This window comes from Anser anser (assembly GCF_964211835.1).
Source record: "Anser anser genome assembly, chromosome: 7".
Taxonomy (NCBI): Eukaryota; Metazoa; Chordata; class Aves; order Anseriformes; family Anatidae; genus Anser; species Anser anser.
The window spans coordinates 15,296,606-15,318,365 of NC_139727.1; the positions used below are offsets into that span (position 1 = coordinate 15,296,606).

General features: G+C 38.8%; 1 protein-coding gene and 1 long non-coding RNA gene across 27 annotated transcripts in view; one reads left to right on the top strand and one right to left on the bottom strand.

The window, feature by feature from the left end:
* Positions 1-21,760, bottom strand: part of CTNNA3 (catenin alpha 3) — a 495,101-nt gene that overhangs the window by 25,143 nt on the left and 448,198 nt on the right. The window contains exons 18-20 of one of the 26 annotated variants that reach the window (XR_014587170.1): positions 13,109-13,195; positions 11,459-11,615; positions 10,903-11,100 (exon numbers count right to left, since the gene is read on the bottom strand). The exons of 23 other annotated variants lie outside the window; for them this stretch is intronic. The gene's annotated coding sequence lies outside the window, so the exon portion shown is untranslated. Of the gene's footprint in view, positions 1-10,902; positions 11,101-11,458; positions 13,196-21,760 lie in introns of all 26 variants that reach the window. 2 more of the 26 variants (XR_014587172.1, XR_014587171.1) reach the window with 2 other exon arrangements.
* On the top strand, positions 15,705-19,926 carry LOC310903001. The gene is made up of 3 exons (XR_014587218.1): positions 15,705-18,181; positions 18,529-18,643; positions 19,755-19,926. It is a non-coding gene; the product is annotated as an uncharacterized lncRNA (long non-coding RNA).

Sequence of the window (21,760 nt, forward strand, 5' to 3'; positions counted from 1 at the left end):
GGGAGTGCTACCCTTGAGAATCTCTGTGGAAATGTCTCAGTTCAAAAAGGTGTCTGCTGAGTGCCAATAAACACTATCAATTCATAATCAATTTCAAAGCGTGCTGACTAAAACAAAGAAACGAGTAACCATCAACTTGACTTCTAGGACAAACAGTGTCAGACCCCATGTAAAACAAGATTTTATAGCCTCTAGGAAGATGGGAAAGATATAAATACCATGTATTTTTAGTTCATTTAGGCTTCTGAAATTGTCTCCTGTTGTATTTTCATAAACTACCTAAAGAATATATGGCCTAGACAAAAATCACTGCACGAGATGGGAAACTGCTAGAAGAGCATCCTCTAAGACAGCTTGGTTATCGAATGACAACTGTCACAATAAAGGGCAACAAAGAGAAAAAATAACCTGGTTTTGCTGGAATCTGTCCTGATTTCTGCACTGCTCAGTTCTTTGTTTACTGCTTGACTAAAGGAAAAAAGAGAATGCTTACTTAAACTTAACAGCGATTGGAAGGTTGATATATATAGGTTAATATATATATATATATATATATATATATAGGTTGGGAGGCCAGGTTTCTAATTATCGTAAGTATTGAAGAAAATTTAGCTATAACTACAAATAAAGAGAATGTCCACTCAGGTAGGAAAATTATAAAATATGCAGATGTAAAAGTGTAATGTCAGTCTCTACAAACCATTACAAGAAGCGATTCGGAGTTCTAGTGGATCACAAATTGCTCAAGTATCTGAACTAGCATGCTGCAGAAGCAACGGCAAAATGGTTTGTACAGAGAAGTAACTTCTGCTCTTCTGTGCAGTGATGAAGTCTCTGCAGGTAAGTCTGACAAAGAAAACGTTCCTGGAAAGACTTTATAAAAGACCAGGCACCATCGTAGTAGATTAGATTTGGCTTTGTTTCCTAAAGGTTCAGCTTTTTATGGTGGCATAAGGCTCTGTGAAAGCCTTGACATGGGAATTCCTACAATGGCAGTCACTGGCTTACATGACACAACAGAATTCTATGGTGCTTACACTCATAGTTACATGGTCCATCACCAATGACATCTCACCTAATGCACATGTTTTATGTCAAAGCCATCTGTTCCGGCAAAGTGGCCACTTCCTGTTCCAAGGAGCATCAGAAAGTGACTTAGAATTTCTGGACAAACCTGAACTGGATTAACCGTCTCAACTCAACAGCACTAGCACTGAAGAAATGGTTTTGACTAAAAAAAAAAAAAAAAAAAAGAGTCATACTAAACATAGAAACAGCTCAAAAGTCCTGACTTTTCCTTTGAGTTAAATGGGTAGAAGGCCAACTATTACTTCTCTCTTTTCCTAGACCTGTGTGGAATGATAATACAACTGCGGCTAAAGTAGTGTTGAAAATAAAAGCGAGTGTAATAAGCCATAGGAGTAGTTAAATCCTTTATAGCACTGTGGTACGTGAATAAGAAGTGGAAAGTACTGTGATTTGCAGCAATTTACCTATCAATACAAGTTTATGTCAGCCCCTTTGTTTCTTTTTCTGCTCTGGGGCATCTCCTACTGTGATTTTCTTATGTAGGTCATCCCTCTCCCCAAACGTGTTTTGCTTTCACTAGCCTTACAAAATAAATAAAGCTGTTATTTAGAAGGTTTTGCTCTAAGAGAAACCCAGTCATGTCTTTTTGTTGCTCATATTTCTTGTATTTTGCCATTTGTGACCAATCAAAACTTTACTCAGCATTTTGCAGACAATGCAGTAGCGTTTTTATTTTCCAAAGGTCTTTAGCGTCTGCCAAATACGATGTTGATTGCAATGTCTAAAATTGACTGTATTTCACTAATACCATGGTGACTTTTCATTGCTAAAAAAAAAAAAAAAAAAAATCTTCTGAAAATTTCACAAAACATCATTAAACTCTGTGGGGTTATTTGTAGTTGATCTTTGGTGCCGTGCTTAATCCAACAGGGATTCTGGTCTGTGGGACACAGAACTCTCCCATCTCCCCCACCTGCTTTCAAGTGGCTTTGTGGCTGGCCATCAGCCTGCAAAAGCCATTAGTCAGGAACAGGCACATAAGTGGTAAATGCCTGTTCCTGACCTCCCCACACTTTTCCTGAAGCAGGCCGTTTCTGACCCTGAGAAATACTATGTGACTGCATAATGACAAACCAAATCCCCTGCATTTGCATAACTGTTGTGACAAAAGTTTGATACTATTAAAACACAGGTTAGACGTTTTCCTAATGATCCATTGTGTTTTGTTCCTCTCTGCTTTGAGTAATGAAGTAGGAATACAAATATTTAAACAAGAAAAGGACAAAACGCTCTTGTTTGTAGCTCATGTATCTTACTTTGTCAGCTGTATAAATGTAGAAAAATCCAGGCATTGAAACTTGGCTGCAGGGTCAAAGGTGGACGTGACACTATTGTGAAGTAACTGTCACTGGAAGCACAGTTCCTGGTCTCCCATCTTAAAAAGCACATGGCTTAAAAACAAAGCATTTTTTGCCTCAAAAGTGGTCTTGTATATGGTAGACTGCTGCACTATAAGCCTGATAATGCTACTTTTGAAACAGAGCTATTCTAGCATAGTTAATAGGGAAGAAATGCTGATATTACTCTAATAGTTACTGAACATTAAGTTACCTGTAAAAGATGCCTCTTAATGTGAAACTACATCTTAAAAATAGTGTGGAAGAGATGAGAACACAAGGCAGAACAAGTGGGAAGAGAAAAGAAAGTATGTCAGGAGTGTGGCTCAGGAGGCTGAAGGGGGAAAAACAGCTGAAAGCCTCACTACAAGTTCCTAAATCAGAAGTGTGACAAAACTAATCACAGCGACAACAGAATGTGGAAGGCAGCACAACAAAGGGAAACGTCTGATGTGAATGTATATACACTATTTAACTTGTGCAATAACCAGAGAAGTGTATGTTTACATACAATCTGTACAGATGAAAAGCTAAGAATTGCAAACTCCTTCCATAATTACAATTGTACACACAGACACTCTTCCCTGTCATCCTTAAATCTCTATGTCCAAATCCATACAGAAATATTATCAGTACAATGTGAGAGGGTATCACAACACCACAAGCAAGTTAGTTCTGAATCTTAAACGAGCATCAGTTATATGTTTCTCACCTCTTTCTTGTTCTCATTATCACTTGGATGTTTCTCCAAATCTGTTTTCAAATCCAGCTTTTCAAAGGACACTGATTTTCAGTTTCTAAGAAAGTCAGCAGATCTTAACAGTCAGGGGCTTTAACTTGGATGTCTGTCATTTTTAATCACCTGTTACATGTGTACCATTACTGTTTTGCTGATGACATGAGAAGTTGGTCATTTGTCTCATTACTCTCCCCTCTACTATTTTCCATGTCACAAATAAATTATCCACAGACTTTAACATATATAAAGTTTAAGAAACCAACATGTTGGACGGTTCTATGCTTTAGTCATTTTTAAAATCCAAGCCATTATGGAAACTAATTGGTTTGTATGAAGAAACAACATTAAAAAAAAATGACAGCACATATTTTAATAAATGCAGTTTCCTCACAGTCTGATCTAGATTGTGCAATGTGGGCAATGAAAAAGGGCATTTTAAATCTTTACAAAAGGACCAGACACATTGCCCATGAAACTTCAGTAGGTACCTGAAAGCCTGTCTGCAAAGTGGTGGTTAGGGTTGTATCCTGTGAGAGCTCAAAGAGCAAACACAGAGGTGTTTGGCTATGAGGAGCATGTTTCAACCCTAAGAGCCCTGCAGCCCCAGGCCTGCAGCGTCTGAAAGCACAGAGGTGCGTTACGGCTGACTCAGACAGTTAGAGCTCTCTCTAAGGACTCCCTCTGCAGAGTGGCCCATCTGCTTCCCACTCTTGTGAACCATGTGTTGAATTTTCAAAAGGAGTGTCCTGGTTTCAGCTAGGATAGAGTTAATTTTCCTCCTAGTAGCTGGTATGGTGCTGTGTTTGGGATTTAGGATGAGAATAATGTCTATAACACGCTGATGGTTTAATTGTTGCAGAGCAGTGCTTACACTAAGCCAAGGACTTTTCAGCTTCTCACACTGTCCTGCAAGCGGGCAGACTGGGGGTGCAGCAGGAGCTGGGAGGGGACAGACCCAAGAGAGCTGACCCAAACTGGCCAAAGGGGTATTCCATACCATCTGACGTCATGCTGAACAATTAACATGGGGGGGGAGGGGGGGTGCTGGCCGGGATGCGGGGGGGGCCGGCTGCTCGGGGATAGGCTGGGCATCGGTCAGCGGGTGGTGAGCAATTGCATTGTGCAGCACTTGTTTCGTACACATTATCAGTAGTAGTACTACTATTATTATTACTATTATTTTCCTTTCTTTCCAGTCCTAATAAACTGTCTTTATCTCAACCCACAGGTTTTCATTTCTTTCTAATTCTCTCCCCCCATCCCAGAGAGGGAGGGGGGGAGGGTGAGTGAACGGCTGTGTGGTGCTTAGCTGCCGGCTGGGTTAAGCCATAACAAGAAAAAGAACGTGTTAGCAGCCTGGAAGTAGGAAAAAAAGCTATCTAAGGGTTAATAATGAAAGAAAATATGTATGTAGGCACTGTAGTGCAAACATACAACAATGCCACTTAAAGAAGTCAATACTGTCTTTTAAAATCCTCTTGCTATGCTGTAACCTTTAAAAAAGGAAATAAATGTTCCCTTTATTCTTTGAAGTGTATCTTTACAGTTCTCCAGTGAGAGAAAAGCAAATGAATTGTTTTGAATTTATTATTTTTTTAACATAAGCCCGTTTTCTCTTAACCTTTTTTTCCCCAGGCTATTTCCTTATTGTTTCACAAATTGTACTTTGTAGCAAGACCTGTTACAGCAGTAAAACTCAGTGAATCCCAATAGGTTAAAAGTCAAACAGCAAATTCTAATTTAGTATTTTATGACCACTGTGCTATTACTTCTTCAGTGCATTTCTTTCTCTTAATTGTGCAATTAAAAATATAAACATAATTGCAGACCATACCTTTTGATTTTACAGCTCACGGACAGAGTGGTGAAAGAAACCTGAGTTACTGGGAACTTGTCACAGGCTACTCCTCTTGTGGCAATCAGACTTCTAAAACAAGACAGTTGTTGTCTGTCTGGACTCTATTGCAAGTGTCCTCACAACAGCATCATCAGCTGGATTGTGAGAGAATTTCCAACCGCTCTTCTGCTTGGTTTTTATCATTTGGTTGGCCTGTGGTCCTGCATGACCACTTCAGCCTGTGCATAACCCACTGCTATTAAGTAACCAAACCACATGCATCCTCTCTAGCTAGGTGGTACAAAGGACTATCCTCAGTCACCATTTCTGCATCTGCAGGATCAGTTCCTGTTGGCTATTTACAGCTCTCTTCTGTGTACAGTTTCATCAGCTGTGCAGCAGGGACTGCCTGGGGACTCTGGCCAAGCCAGATTCTCCAACACGGCTGTTTATCAACACAGCAGAAGCTGCCTAGGGGAGTCTTTAAGGACACTCTGGAACTTGCCCCTGGAGAGCGCCTGCACTACTGGACTGCACCCTTAACGGAGTTCAGCCATCTCCATGTTTGTGGTCACTCCCTTGTTCCAAAGCCATCCATGGTCTCCTGGATGCATGTGACTACATGGGGAGTTCATGGACCACCCAGGTACTTAAACAAATTTACTACGATGTTCTGTAAAGCATCAAATGGTCTTGTTTTCCTAATATTTTAAGGCTTTTTCATATTTCTTGAACAAAGTAAGGGGATAAAGTGCATGGTAGCATGCCCCATGTGTTTAATTTACAAAATGCATGCCATATATGAATGAGAAGAAAGTATTTCCCCCTGTGGCCTCAAGCAGGTACAATCATTTTGGAATGTAGAAAATAACCTAATACAGAATTAACCAATTTTTTGCCATTGAGTTAAGCTCTCAAAGACAAAACAGCCCTTTTCTCATCTTGTTCTTTGTAATTAAAAACGCAAACTACTAGAAGTAAGTCAGTAGGAACTCTGACAGATACATAAATAAATACACTGAGAAGAGCCAAGCTGAAGGTTCCAACTAAGCTCTGGCCATAGTGTTATGGAGAAGCCTTTAATTGCATCCCCCCCCCCCCCCCCACCCGTAGTAAAATATATGGTGCAGAATTTATGTTTTCCAGGATAAAAAGATATATGGTATCAAAAGAAGGAATAGCGACTGTAAAGAACTCTCTCCTCATGGGTTTTTAGATTTGCAAACATAAAAGCATGCAAAAGAGATAGTATATTCATTATCCAACAAAAATAAACACTGAAAAACACAAAGCCTAAGTTCAAAGAGCTCCTTTTTACAATTTATATTGAAGACCTATCATGAACTACGGTCACAGAATGAGACTTCTGATTCAGTATTATAGGCTAACAGTGCCACCTATAATTATGCACCCAAATAGCTGTAATTATACATTTATATAAACTATGTGGTGAATAAATATGTCATTCTTGAGTTTACACTTGATCTGTGGTTTTTTTCTAATTAAGTTGACCTCAATCCCACTACACAGATGACAGTGGAAAGAGCAAGGGAAGGTAGATTAATGACTTGAATTTGCTTTACCATGTCATTATTCACATCACTGAACACCACATATACTCTGTGATGAGATGATCAGATACCTTCTCGAGTAACCGTCTCTACATGGAGACTACCTGGTACTTAGGTTTTGGGTACTAGCCAAACAAACTGCAAAGAGTGGGAAATACATCTCACCTCTCCCCTACCCATCTTAAACTTTCTCGCTTTCATTACATCTCCCAAATCAACACAGTATATAATTCTATGAAATGTGGGATTTTTCTCCACTATCTACCATCTGACTTCCTTGTAAATATCCTATGTTCAATGGATCAAAAATAGGAATTTTATGCAGGTGTTAAATCATGGTAGTCCCAATCTGTCATAACCTCCAGCTACGAAACAGGGACCAGGACAAGCACTGAAGTCTGTATAATGTTTTCCATGCAATTCCATGTATTCTAGCAGGCAAAACACTATTATCCTGCAGCCAGCTCACTTAGCAACTCCCTTCAGCATTTTTCTACACCTATTAATTGTCTAGGGATTCTGTTGACTCGCTGCATGCAGCTATCCTGATATAAGGGCTGACTACACACAACAGATAATCCTTGTATATACCACATGCATCATAGTCAATGGCTGCTTACATACAGAATCCCATTTTAGAGCTTCCAGGTATTCGGAAAAGGTGACTCTTCAATGGATGATGGCAACAACTGAGTACCTTTACAACACCATGAAGACTCAGAACATACATGTTTCCTGCTGAGGGTGCATAAGAAACTACGTAAAGATAGAAAAGAACAAGGAAGTCATGTTCCACTGTGCAGTCTATGTGTGTGAACACAGTTGTTGAGAGGTCTTCTAACAAAATTAAGCTAAGAGCTTTAACAACAACCTTACAATTTTAATTCTGACCCTTTTTTACATCAAGTTTTCTCATTCCTCTTGTCTACATCTTAAATCAGTCCTTCATAAACATCATCCAGACATCGAAAATCAGAAGACTGGTCACAAAGTATAGTACTCAGATACCGTTTCCTTTTTCTCATGTATTTTAAGCTTGTTTTACTTCTACAAGTCAAGACTGCACACTAGTGATGTCTTTAAGCTTTTCATCTATAAACTTGAAAGCACTATTATTTTTTTTTAATGAAAGCTGAAGGCTCTGTCCACCTCAAAACAAGGGCTGCCTCAACATAGATGGCTATGGTGACTGGCCATGCTTTGCCAGGCCATTCTCTGCAGCATCCCTCAATGCGCTCCTGCTCAGTACCGTGACTGTAGCCATGTTGGACACCTCCACAAGAAGCGCAAAAGGGAGAGATGAGGGCTGGAAGAAAAAAAAATCTCTTTGGATGTGAATGAGAGCCCTGAAGACTCATCTATTCACAGGTCTACAGATACTTTAGGAAAAAAAGAAAAAGAAACTCATGTTGCTAGATGCAAAAGAAAACTGCAAGAACTGGCAAAACTAATAGAAGTAATATCATGGGCTAGAAAGGACACCATGCTACAAACAGGTCTAACTTTTGGCATTATTTTACTCTACAATGCTAGCCTTCACAAAGCTCTTTCACCTTCCATCCAACCCTCTTCAAAATCTTTAAGTTGATTCACAGTACAGTCATTTCAACTCCTTCTTACCAATACTTCCTACCATAATACTCTATATTGAAGGCTTTATCGTTCCACAGAAATGTTGATTCCAAAATCCATCTTTCAGAATGCCTTTTACTACCTATAATATCATCTTGCTAATCACCTGTCATGCCATTTTAAGTATTTACTTCTGCTATCCCACTTTTAGTGTTAGCATGTGCTATTAATAATTGTACTTTTTAACACTTCTGCCCACAAGCTATCACTAATAGCTTTCAGAGCTAGTAGAAAAATAAAAAGACCTCTCAGGGGGTACAATTATAATTTTAACTACCCAGTACATCACAGCAAAGGAATCAGTGTTCTGAAAAATCCACAGGAAAATATAAATTAATACCAAAAGCTGACTCAAAAACTCAACTGGGCTAGCTAGCATTTTTGTTCATGAAGATGCATTTGCCTAATGGTATATAAAAATTCTGTCACACTGTCCTTTGCTGAGCTACTGTTTTGCAAAGAAAACATTCGTAATAATCACAAGTTTTGAAAATATGATAAATGGATTTTAAGTTGAATGAAGTTAAGTACAAAAAACATTGCACTTAAAGAAATTTTTAGACTTACTGAGTCACTTTTATGGTAGTAAACTACTACATCTTATAAATGTATTTGTCAACTTCTTATCTTTCCTCTTCAGAACACAATGGCAAATTTTGCCTGATTCCAACATCTGACATTTAAAGACAGATGCGAAGATGTACACCCTACATGCCATGCATTATAAAATCAACAGCAGTTGGAATTGAAGATGATACTGAGCCTAGAGAGGTAGCAAAAGCAAGATTACCAGTACCAAAATGCCACATAATAAACCTGTAATGTTAAATCTATTAGATGACAATTGAAGAAAATAAAATTCACCTTTCAACATTCGTCCATTCAATTAGGAGAATCACATCCTAGGATTTACAAGATTTACTGTCCTCACAATTGTGTGTTGTTTTTTTTTTAGTAACACTTTCACTGTTGCAAAATCAAACAAATGGCAACGTATCTAATGTCAGTAACGTATTTTGCAGTAAAAAATAAGAAAGTACTCATCAAAAATTACATTTTGTGTCATATATTCACCTAGCACATCTGCTGTGCCAGAGTGACAGCTGTTTATTAATATGGATATCTAATCATATTGCTAGATTGCTAATGGCTCAGTAATTCATCTTCTAAATACTCCACAAGTTTTTGATTATATGTTGAACCAGTTATCAAAATATTTCCCAATAATTGTTTTTTTTTTGCATCTCCATGGCTTCAGAAAAGCAGCATTATTTTGCAGTTTTGTTTCAGAAATCACTATAAAGTTCTCTCACAGCAACTCCTATAAGGAGTCTTGTTTATACATATGCTTATGTATGCTGTATGGAAGACCTGAAGAAACTTCTTTTAAGATGACATCTAATATGAAAATCATCTAAAATTGATGGAAATGTGTTTTGATATGAGAGCGATCCCTTGAAAAAAATATTTTCTGTGGTAAGTCTGGTGACCATCGAATAGGTGACTCAGCTCCACTCTCTCAGTTATGCTCAGGAAGATCAAATCCTAAATATTATCTTCTTGTGCACTAGCACACCCACAATTTTTATTCCTTGATACCTGCAACCTGAGTACTGTACTTGACTCCCACAAAAAAGTACCTGCCTTGAAAATGCTATGCAAAGAGGAAACTAATCTCAGATTTTCAGAATAAATAAATACTTTGCATAACGGGGATAAAAAACAGTTTTAGAAACAGACTGTATTTTTTCTTTGTACTTTTCTTGCAGCAATTTCATAGTTGCACTTTTCATGCTTGTAAGAAAATGTAAGCAAACACATTCTCATTTGTACTGTTGACTCTCAGAGTTATAAACGGCTCCACAGCACTGAAGGGAAATGCTCACTATGTTCCCATTCTCCAAAATCTCCCACTTTCTTGATGGGCTCTCCTTGTCACTCAGAACTACTTATGTAAACAGAGTGTAACACAGAGAGAGTGTGAATGAAATGTTTGTGCTGTCAGCCTTAAGCATTCAAATATCATGAGGTAGGATCCAAAATATCACAAAACTGGAATAAATACCAGGTTATTTTAAATAATAAATCTCAAGTTCTTTGTATTTGCTTTGTTTCTATGCCTTCAGGGGTCACATTTCCAGGATTTGCTCAATAGCCATGAAACATGCTGGTGATGAATTTCACTTACAATAACATAACTCAAGTGTCAAGATATGAAGTAATATGCAACGAAAGATTGCTAACAAAAGTATATGAGTTGTCAACACTGGCTGTTTGAGCCCAAGAAGACAGCACTTAAAACATGGAAGGTCTTAATCCCTATTCTACTCATCAGACATCAGCAAGAAAGCTCTCTTGCAGCCACATGGAACTGAGAGTTAAGTGGCAGACTGAGAGATGGACATGGTTGGTCACTGCCTAGAATCCACGATGAGCACCAAAAAAATGAACAGAGAGGAAAGACATGAAAAAAATTATTAACACTGGTGCTGCCTGCTAGAATGCACACCCTCTGGCAGACAGTTGTCTGCTGATAGTTTTGCACAAAGCTGCTTCGCTCATTTTGTGTTTCTTTTCATCTTAAGGAATTTGCAATAGATGTGCAATAGAGATAATTCATCATTCCTGTTGCAGAAGCCCTCTTGCGGAATGCTGTGAAGAAGGGATTTCCTTCCCTGAAGCAATGGAAGTACTCACCTGCTGAACTGTTTGGCTGCAGAGACCGAACTAGAGCCAGAATTTGGGTCTTAAAATAGGTCATTCCTTACTGTTGCGAACTGCCCTGTGCAACCTCTGTAAGACAGGTCAGTCCTGGTTACAGTAATAATGCACTCCAAAGGTTTTCTTAACAACCAAAAAGGCAAAGGAATTTTCTTCTCTGAATGGACACAGTTCCTACAAAAAAATATATTCAACACAATTCAACAGGACACGTTACTTACTTGCCATTGGTAACCATCACTGTCACTTCCCTATGTCAAGATAAGAACACTGGAAAAGCTGCTCTGCACAGGCTCTGTGGTGTAAGAGACTTTTAAATTGTGTCACAGTAAATAAAATTTCCTAGGACAGAACAGGAGAACTACCTTCTGGGAGTGTTTCAGTTGAATACAACATACCAAAGAGAGTAAGATGATAGGCCTGAGTAAAAATGACAAATTCGTAAGCTATTTTTTCATCAGAACTAAACTATACTTTATTCTAAGCCCTAAAACTATAGCTATAACTTGTTTTGTCACTCAACAGGACTTACATTTGAAGAGAACTTCTGGAATTCAGAAATTCTGGAATAAGTTGCAGCACAGAGAGCTTGTTGTTCACTGAAATCCTGATGGAATCCTGAGGATTTCTGCTCTGCAGCTTGTGCTGTATCCCAGGCCATGATAATTCTTTCCATATTAATAAGTCTGCTGTATTGATGAGAAAAGCTGCTTTTATCACAGTTAAGCAAACCATTAAACATACTTACATATTTCTCTTTAAATTTATAATGGTCATCACATTGTATGAGCAGAATTATGTGTCTATATAGCTTTTTAGCAGGGCTTGTCCTAGATTTGGTTAGGAAGACAAGTCTCTTGAATTTTGTAAAGTACTAGTGATGAAACACCACACAATCTAACTGAAAGGGAAACACAAAATGTAGGCTCCACACTGCAGCGAAGATGTAAAGGAGAAGAATGGCCACTCAGTAGGGACTTCCCTTTAGAGTATTTCCACAACAATTCTTCCTTCCTCTCACTGCTTGCTTTGTCTAGCCCTCAGAAGCTAATGTGAGACCTTATCTGAGTGGCTCTAACTTGGGAATGTGTGAGGGCAAGGAAGTCATTTGCATTCCTACTCCCAACAACTGTCTGTTCTTCCAGCACAACTTACACTTCACCTGAGATCCACTGAAAAAGCTTTATGATTATCATGGGGCCTCAGCATCTGCTATATTTTAGAGAAGAACTGCTCTCAGAAAGAATTTGGTGATCTATGCTAAAAGCGTCCCTTGAGAAAAAACATACACAAATTTCACAGTTTAAAAAGGTATGAGTAAGAAAAGAAAGACAAGATTCTCCAAGTAACTCAGTGACTCTCATTAATCTAGATTGAACTGCAAATCCCAGAAGAAAAATTATGACTTGTGTAAAGAAAAGCTGTAAAAGAAACACACATGAAAAACAGAATACTGGCAGAGATGAGCTGCAGTAATCAATCTGGCTATGACCACCATTTATAGCCACAATATATTTAGAAATACAAATGCTTTAGATACAGAAGGAAAATTAAAGGAAATGAACAGAGTGAACACTTGTAATACACCTTCCAAGAGCAGTAACTTCTCTGACAGCAACTTTTTCCTGCCATATCCTGTGTTGTTCACCCAAGAGCAGCAGCCCTTGGTGTACCACAGCACCAAGTTCTGACAGTTGCTAGTAACAAATGCTGACCATGCAGTGCCTGCAGTTCATGCCTTCCTATATATGCACTGAGAAATCTTGTAGGTAAATCCCTCTTAGAATATTCATTTTATACTCATCTGATACCCCTAACTGTCCCGCTTGAAAAGCAGTATAAACAGAGGCCAGACAGCATTAATGAAGAGATTCAAAAGAGAGAAATGGAATCTTACATATTCCAGTATAATTAACTGGGAACTATGGTCTATTTGTAACTGTTCAGCCAAAAAAAAAAAGTGTTATTTTGAGCAGAGCATTACAGTATGTCTAGCAATTACCACAGGACCATACATATAGAAGACGCTTCAAACCTCTTCTGGCATTAAAACCAGTTGGCATTCAAACCAATGGAAACAACTCTGAAAATAAACCAGTACTTAATGATAAATATAAATGAAAGGCATTAGTGTGAATGGCCAAGAATTTCCTTAATTTTGACACTAGTTTATACAGCTTACCTTCAGCTCTAGGTAAAGACAGACAGACTAGTCTCAGGATAGCAAGAGAACAAGTGATAGCCATCCGGGTGGACGTGGGAAACTGTCCTGAATGGAGAAAATCAAACAACAGATTCCTCTGCTTCCTCTTTCTCTGACACAACACTAATCAGAAGCACACTACCTGCAAGTATCCCAGAATATCATGTATTTCAAGGGTTAAGTACCTATGAAAGTGTGCTCACAGCCCCTTCTTCCCCTGACTCCCCACATCCCAACACCCAGCTGTTTAAGCCCTATTACTTGTCACCCAGGTAGGAAGAGGGACACAACGTTTGTGTCCTTGCAACAGTGACAGTGAACAACACTTTAGGTAAAAATTCAACGACTTTTACTATGTAAAGATAATTTTCTTCCCACCTACAAAAGATAAACAGAAAAGCAGTGAAATCCAGCTGTACAAAGGTTTACTATAGGCAACGTGAAGATGAGAATGTGTTCAGTTCCCTTACAGGGTTCCAAGTGGGTAACAGACCTCCTTTCGTCTTTATCCTTTGCAGAAAGAACAACCAGACACACACCCTTCTTTAATACTTCAAGTTGATGCTCTGAGTGCACCAAAGCCTAAGGTGGCTCCCTTTCAAATGGTTGCTACTTATCACGCCTGAGTTTGTCAGCTATTTAAACTATTTAAAATGTTTATCCATCTTAGCATGGGACGCAACTCCTTCTTGCCCCTAATGTGATTACTGATCCACTATCCAATTGCCCTGTGCAAAGCGCTTCCTCTTAGGGCAGGCAGTAACTTCTAAGTGCCATTTCATTGCTCTGTAATGTGACTACACTGCCTTTTGATATACTTTCATTATTCAATCTATTCCACTGCCAGTGATGTTTATAGAAAAGAAAAATCAATATAGAGCAAATTGTTAAAAATGGGTAGCTATGCTCTATATTGGTCAGACTTTATAAACTGCTGTTCTTCACAGCCAACTTTGACATAAGCTTTTCTTCTATTTCTCCATCTCACGGAAGTGAATTTCTCCTTCCCCAAATAATCACCAAGAATTTTAAATAGCTATACTTGTGCTATCTGAATCGTGACACTCAAGAAATTGTGTAAGGATCCCATTTTCACTGGTTTTTTTACAGCTTTAGTTGTTTTATTTAGTTTGCTCCTCAGTATGCTGAATACACATGGACTTCCCATAAATCTAACAACAACCTCAATGACAGTATCAGCTATTTCTTTTAGGGGAATAAATGAGGTGCAGACAGGGATTATCTCAATCATAATGAAATAAGTATTACTAGAGCAAGTATATTTAAACAATAGCTTTTCAATAAGCTTACTGTGGATTGAAGATACCCCAGCTTTGAGACTCCGTCTGTTCATTCTCACCCGTGCAGGTTATACCGCACAGTGTCACCACTTTCCTCTGCCATCACAGATGACACAGAACTACTGGATGCGTTTGATCCACTACTTGCTGACATTAAGATGATCTTAATCATCTGATCTCCGATGATCTTAACAGTTCATGATTGAGACAAGTATGCAAAAATATAGTGCAAGAAGATCATACATTGCGATTTATAATGCAGATATTTGATGCAGAATTTTCCACCTTTATTATCTTCTACAAGCCCATGTTAACAGCCAGTTGCAATCTTTCAATAAAGAATTTACTGCTGTTGGGCATATGGTGAAGTATGACTACATGTATGTGACCGGGACATTCCAAAATACCTGTCACAATATTTACTCATATGAAGGTCACACACCCTCCATATCCCCAGATACCAACCTCTAAGCAGTCAAGTATCTGCTGCATTGCTATGAACACAGCCTCACTGAATAATGCTGACTGGTGGCCATCTGGCTTTCAGAAAGTCAAGCACTACAAGCCATTCCGTCCAAATGCAAGCTTTGTCCACCATTTCCCATCTGACTTTCTTTCAAGCAAACCAGATGGTATGTCTCTACACAGAACTGAGGGCATGACAAGGGAAATGCCAACTTTATAATAAGAAAGCTGAAACCTGCTCTCAGCTGATGTCAGGCAGTCAGGAGTTTGTGGTATGGGCATGTCTCCCTCTGCCCTGCAGTGTTATGCCTCAAAGGTGTCAAGCATACAGTGGGACAGAGAAGCCAAACTGCCCACTGACTTTCATGAACAGTTGTACTACATCAGGATTGAGGTATACTGTAAGAATGAACACCACGCCACTATCAGCAACGTTTTAAGGAGAAAGAAATCTAATCCCCAGGAGTACCAAAACAACAACCTCCAGTCAGTGGATAAAAAAATGTGGTTAAAAATGCTGTATGCTGTTGAAGAAAGAAGTGCTGAAACTATTGCTAGGCTGTGTGAACCCCAAAAGGTCCTAGTTTAATTGAAAATGTTTGGAACAGTCTCCAATTCTATTTTTAGCAGAAAAACACAGCACTTGAGTACTGTTTCTGCTGTTCAGCATGCTCCCAAGGTAAGCATTTCTGAACAGTTTTTCTCTTTAGTACGCATATTCAAAAAATGAAAATAAACTACAAAGATACTAAATAAAATGAAATTAAAGAAATTAAATTTAAATTTAATTAAAGAATTAAATTACAGAAATTAAAGTAAGAATGGGTGTAGATCTGCAACTTCTTGAAACAGTTGTGTTTTGCTAAATGCTGACCCTGTCCTAGCTTGACTCTTGGCCATAAAGAAAGCAGAAGTTCAAATGAAACACTGTCTTGTGGATCATTCAGAAGAAAGCAGACATTTGGTATGGTGCAGAGGGGGAGGAAGAAAGACTATAGATGAACTGGTTTTATGAAGATGAAGGCTGTGTCTCTCTGAAGTAAGCAAGGTTTCATCTGCATATTGATGAGGGTGACTTTATTAAGTGCTTTATGAAGTGCTTTATTAAGTCAAACAACTGGTCTATAATTCAGTTCAGGGAAGAGAGGAAAATAACAGTAAAACAACTGTTAAGAAGGACTTAGGTCATATATTCAATGTTTTACCATGCTTCCTCTACCCGCCCTATAAATTATTTCTGCTATACAAAACAACCACATCCAGGCACACAGTTTGTAGAAGCTCTAGCTGATTTGGATATGGCTGGGTACCCCCATAAAACCTGCTTTTTGGGTGCACACATTGGAAAATGTGACTTACTCCATGAAAGACATTTTACAGTCTGATAAAGAAACCATGGAAAACATTTTGAAAATTCAAGTCCTTTCTACCTGGCACCATCTGTACTGAAAAAATGAAATTCTGCGTATTTGCATGATTTGAAAGTATCTCTGCAAGAGTGGTTTGCCTGTTTTGTTCTTTGCTAGTTCACAAGGTCCACTGTGAAACACTAGAGCAAGAAAGGGCGTTCTCTCGACAACTGCATTCTAGTTAACCTGTTCTCTCCATGCCCCTACAGGCTTCTTACTCTCTGGCTTTCTTTCTATCTTTCTTTTTCTATTCCATCTACTAGCAGCTCATGCTTAAATCCCTTTCTGGGGGAGCTTCATGGTACTCTATAGTACAACAGCTATAATGAGGGAAAAAGTCCTACAAGAGTTTCCTATTCTCTTTATTTCTTCTATCCAAGACCGTGCAAGGAGCAGATAGTGATTGCTACTTTGGAAGGTATCTTTTAAGTTATTTCTGATAATATAGAACAGTGTGGAAGATTATTCTTTCCATTGTGTTGTGCATGCACCAACCTGCAGAGAAGCTGCAAGCTCTAGAAATACAAAGTTCATAGCATTGCTTCTAAGGTTAAAGAGGAAAGATGGCACAGAAGTGCCCTTGCTGGAAGCCTTCCTCACTCCTTTTTTCACCAGACTGCCCACCTGCCTCCTCAGTACAATCAGAGCAGCAGTCTAGAACGTATCACCACTTCACTAAAATTATCTCAGTCATGAGCAAACCTCTGAAGAGTATCTGCAAATTGTGGTGGCCGGCACTACGAAGTCTATGCAGCTTCAACAGCATTCCCTTCTACTTTATAAAATAACATCCAACTGATCTGTTTCTTTTTTATGTAACTATGTGCGGCTACTATTGGTCCTCTTTCTTTGAATGGTTAGTGTTGATTTTTATGTACCTCCAGAGGGTACTATCTGTACTATCAATTTTGCCAACTCCACTTTGACACTTAAACTCTACGCTTGTATTTCATAAACACCAGACAGATCAACAGTGCAGTAACTGCATAAATCAGCTTTTTTCACCCCGGACAATAAGCAGTCAAGAAAAATGCTGGTGTACATCATACTCTGGATGTGACTGATCTCTTGTAGAAGTACGCAGCATTGAATCAGCAATGAATCCAGCAAAAAAAAAAGTCACTAATATTTTATGTCAACTTTCTGGTCGTAATTAACTCACTGACGTGCCTACACTTCCAATGAAGGGGTTGATAACTGCGGAAGTTTCCAGTCTTTATTTCTTGGAAACCTTCCAAAGGTGTAGCTTCTGATTTCTGCTGATTAATTCAGAAAGAACCTGAACATATGGTGTTATAGCAAGAAATATATAGCATGTGCAAAATATAGCAAATAAATTCTGTAAAAAGAGGTCTACATTTTAAAGCGAAAAAGTTAGGAGAGGTGCTTTGCCTTTTTCATGCTGCTACTTTATTTCTCTAAGATACTTTTCTGGGCGTTCTTTTCAAACAACAGCTTGAGCAACATAAACAGAAAAGCAAGTCTTGCATCAAGCCTCAAAGTACAAAAACCAGGCTGACTAATGTGCCAACTGGAGAATGCTACAAAACCCACCACATCCCTAAGCATTATCACATGTACAGCAAACTGTAGTATGTCACTGATCACATCACATCTGGTTTGGACACTGTACTGTCGGTTTCTCCTGCTAGGAGAGCCTGAGCCATCAGAATAGACTCAGAAAAGTGACAGGAGAAACAACAATCCTCAGCTGCAGCTGTCATAGCCCTGAGTGCACCAAAAAGGCCTTAATGGTCTTGAACAACCTCACCTGAGGCCCCCTCCCATAGACTCCACCCACTGGCTCAGAAGCTCTATTTAAGCCCTGTCCTACCCTCACCTTTTCTCTCTGTCCCTGACCTGGTCTGCATTTATAGGTATGTCTGCCTCTAGCTCTGTTTCTAGTTCTATCCTTAACAGGCTTTGGACCTATATTGCTAGTGTCTTGTTTCTTGGATAGACCTCTTGTGCATGTGCTGTACCTTGGCTTTGGGAGATTCCCTCTTTGGATAAATTAGACCTGCTAATCACTTTCCTTGTCTGGGACTGCTGATGGATCTTGTTATAAGTACCCTGTGCTGACTGCTGTGTTTAGATGCTGTAGAACTCTGCTCTGGTCAGTGAAAGCTCTGCAAGCACTGGGATTACTTTTGGATCTAGGCTTGCCTCCCTTAGGAAGCACCTGGCTCTTGCTGTTCCCTGGCAGTAGCCTTTATCCTTACAGCCTCAGGGTCTCACTCCTGGTGCCTCAAGGACAATGAAGAAAATGACCATGGGTGGAAATTGAGCAGTCTGACTCAAACTCCTGGCTGGCCCTGCAGAAGCCTGGAACTGAGCAGGTAACTCTAAGCCCTACCTGATGGCTGCATGGCACCTTTGGGGTGCTCTGCTCCTTGCTAGGGAGCCAACATTGCTTCTGTCCATTCCTGTTGAATGGCAAAAATGTCTGCAGAATACAACCTAGACTGCTGTGAGGTGATACAGCTCTCACCCTTGTGCTGGTCTTTAATGCTGCTCACACAGATACGGTTCTTCCTTGGTCTGTAACCCCCAAGAGCCTGCCCTGCTATGGACTTCCCAGTTGGCTAAGATAAGTGGCTTGGAGGCTGTTAAATTACTGCCTGAAACCCTACTTGCTTGGGAGACTTCTATTTCTGTTGGCAGGAGCTAGTACTTCAGGGTCCTGAACTCACTTTGCAGTTTGAGTTCAGTAGTCCATAAAGCTAAAAGGTAAAAGACAAAACTTTCTAGCACAAGAGATACTCACATTATCCTATTTTACTGGGAAGCTGTATTTGCTCTAATGTAGTTTGTCTCATTTCTAGTCCTGGGTGGATGTTAAGAAGGATAGACAGACAAATTTATCTGTCTTAATCATTATATTACTGTATTGAGTATGATCCTTGCTTTAAGATATGCTTTGCTATGCATGTGAGGCACGAACATTAGTTCCTCATTAACCTCCTGGCCCAGCCAATAAACACTTCTATCACATCACTTTTTTGCTTCATCTGTGCTAATGACTGTAGTACTGGTATCAAGAAGTACTAGGTACCCTGAAGTAAGTGCTAGACTATTTGTAAGATTACTGAAAGTGCAAGGAATTTGAGGTCTCCCAAAAGAACAGAGTGAAGAGAAACAGTTTTTAATTCTTACTGATTTCTAGAGGGCCCATTGTTCTCATAAAAGTATTAGTTACTTAGAGATACCGAGACAGAGGTCTTCAAATATTTTTCAAAATTCCCACTAGTATATTGCTTTCCTATATGTATACTATAGAACATACAGGAGATGTGACCTTAACAGGTCAGCAAAAACAATGGATTTATAGTATACAAACACATTTTCCTGGTCTTAAATTTATAAAACTTAGTACTGCTTTTTAAATAATGAGCCTTCTGAGTTTTACTATGTGGAGCATGTAATTGCACTAAGAATCTGTCTTCACAGCTTCCACACCTACAAGGCATTCTATGGCATAAAAGAAATGATTGAGAAATGGCTATGGACAGTCCAGCAGGGAGTCAACTAAACACTGCAAAAGCGAACATCACCAGAACTAAGCTTCAAATTCTAGACTTCCAACCAGCTAACTAGCAGCACTCACTCCTCATGAATACAATGTTATATCCATGCTATTGGGAAGGTAGTTAACTTTGAAATGCTTTCTTACTCAAAGACCAAGTATAGGCTTGGTGTAATTCCTGTTTCTACAAAATTTAAGAGTTTTCTATTTCAATTAGCAAATGACTTCTTGTTTTCACTCAACATGATGTTCTTTCAAAAGAATGCCTATTGGTATCTACAAAAAGCTCAAGTTCTGAGCTCTGTTAATTGCACCTACACCTGACTTCCTTGCATGGAAAATGCAAACTTACAAAATGGTTTGCAAGAACTGGCAATATAAAATGGAAACTAGGGTAGTTGCATGTCAAAATAAAACAGCTTTTGCTGCTTTTATAAAAACTGTGTAACCATTAAGCTTGATACTGTGAAGCATTACTTTCCTGTTTAGATTTTACTTAAATCAAGATGAATAAATATAAAAATCTTTTTCTAGAGAAGTTAACTTAGTCTTAATTTGATAACCCTCAAATGAAAAATTGTTAGAATTGGCAATTAGAGAAACAGTGAAATAATTACACGTGGTTACAATGTAGAAAGATATATAGCTAAGTCAATGCAAGAAATTCAAAATAACAGAACATCTGCATTCTTTTTGTAGAACAGCTTGCATTTTTCCCACTACAATTGCTCTCCCAGTGAACAATTTTAGAGGTAAAAGTTTATCCTTCCCATATTAGGGAGGAAAAATAACAAGATCAGCAAAATGCAGCTTCAATCAATAGTGATTCAGGAGTGCAACAGTTCTTGCAAATTTTATGTAATTAGCTTACCCCAAAACCAATATTTTCCATTAATTCCTTACTTTGGAATTGTAACTTCACTCACAGATCAGTATTTTCTTTCCAGAACTAGAAGCATCACAGCATTGATCAGAATTCAGGAAAGACATAAGCAATTGCATATGCAGCAGTTTAATAACTGAGAGTTACTAGGTTAATTATATTTTAATTTTATAAATAATTTGAAAGTTAATAGCATTCACAGGGGAAGCTGAAGTACCTGCTGTATTTTAGAAACTCTTTATTTTGAGTAACACATTAATAACTTCAAACTTTACAATTACATCAAATGTACTCTATAGTACAAACTTACAATCAAATTAAGAGACTAGAAAGGAACAGGATGTGTGATTAAATGTTCAAGAATGCAGAAGCTATACCTCAGGTATCATTACAGCAACTGCTGCTATAAACCTGACTGTCCTGTTCCCACTGGAGAACATTCTGTACACCTACAGCACAATGGAATGGTCTCTGCCAAAGAGCTTGTAATGTAACAAGAAAGAACAGACAACTCCAAGCCAGTCTTCAAATCATCTTCAAAAAGGTAAAGAGAATCTGCAAAACTACAGGCAAAAGCCTTACCTCAGTTCTGGGGAAAATTATGGAGCAAGTCCTTAAGGATGGAACACTGAGGACAGCAGTATGATAAGGCAAAGACAGTGCAGCTAAAATAAGTGGTCTGTCAAACCAACTGCCTTCTGTGATGAAACAGCTAATTCTGTGGATGTGGGGACAGCAGTAGATGTTGTTCACCTTCATTTTTAGCAATCTTACAGTATCCTTGCAGACAAATCGAAGACTTGGCTAGACAGGTAGACTATGAAGTGGATGAAACTGGCTGAATTGTTGGTCTTGCAGCATAATGGTCTGAGTCAAACTTTGATGGATTGTTTTAAGTGGTGCTTCTCAGGGCTGACAGTGGGGCCAATACTGTTTAACACCTTCCTTAACAAGGTTAAGGTGACAGAACATGCCCTCAGAAGTCTGCAGGCAATACTTTGATTTGCAGGCAATACTTTGATTTGAGGTAGTGGTTGAAACTTGCCT